Source organism: Vicia villosa, linkage group LG2, assembly GCF_029867415.1.
Source record: "Vicia villosa cultivar HV-30 ecotype Madison, WI linkage group LG2, Vvil1.0, whole genome shotgun sequence".
Classification (NCBI taxonomy): domain Eukaryota; kingdom Viridiplantae; phylum Streptophyta; class Magnoliopsida; order Fabales; family Fabaceae; genus Vicia; species Vicia villosa.
Window position 1 is genome coordinate 24,018,432 of NC_081181.1, and position 849 is coordinate 24,019,280.

General features: G+C 42.5%; 1 non-coding gene across 1 annotated transcript; it reads right to left on the bottom strand.

The window, feature by feature from the left end:
- Positions 1–200: 200 nt before the first annotated feature.
- Positions 201–307, bottom strand: LOC131654388 (small nucleolar RNA R71). The gene has a single exon (XR_009299429.1). It is a non-coding gene; the product is annotated as a small nucleolar RNA R71 (small nucleolar RNA).
- Between the last annotated feature and the right edge of the window lie 542 nt (positions 308–849).

Sequence of the window (849 nt, forward strand, 5' to 3'; positions counted from 1 at the left end):
TGAGGCAGTTTCTGAATGTATCTAGCAACTTCAAATTTACAGGCTTGACTGATGACGCCGTTAGGCTCAGATTTATTCCATACTCTCTAAAGGATAGGGCTAAGAGTTGGTTAAATTCCTTAGAGCCAAATTCCATTGCCACAGGGAATGACTTGGCTGAGAAGTTCTTAGCTAAGTATTATCCTCCTTCCAAGAATGCAAACATGAGAAATGAAATTACCTCATTTAGGCAAGGATATGACAAATCACTTTTCGATGCTTGGGAAAGATTTAAGGAGTTACATAGGCAATGCCCTCACCATGGCATCCGTATTTGCATTCAACTCGAGACATTCTACAATGGGCTAGCTTCTTCTTCAAGGAACATGCTTGATGCATCTAGTGGAGGAGCGCTCTTGTCTAAATCCTATGAAGAAGGATATCAGTTGATTGAGAGTATTACGGCTAATACTTACCAATGGCATGTTCAAGAGCTAATGTGAGCACAACTCTGAAAAGACCTGCTGGAGTTCATGAAGTCACCGAGACTACTGCCATTGCTGCTCAAGTGGCACAAATTTACCAAATGATGAAGAATTTGATGACTCCAGAAGCGCCTCAACCTGAACCAGTAAAAGTGTTCACTGACGCATAAGAAATTGCCTGTGTTTACTACGGAGGGGGCACATTTGTTTGAAGAATGCACAACAAATCCTGTTTCTGCCAATTATGTGGGCAACAACAATAGGTACAACAACCCATACAGTAACACTTGCAATCCTGGATGGCGCAACCATCCCTATTTTTCATGGAGTAACAGTCAAGGTCAACCGAGGCCTTAAGCTACCCAAGCTAGTCAAGCACCGCAAG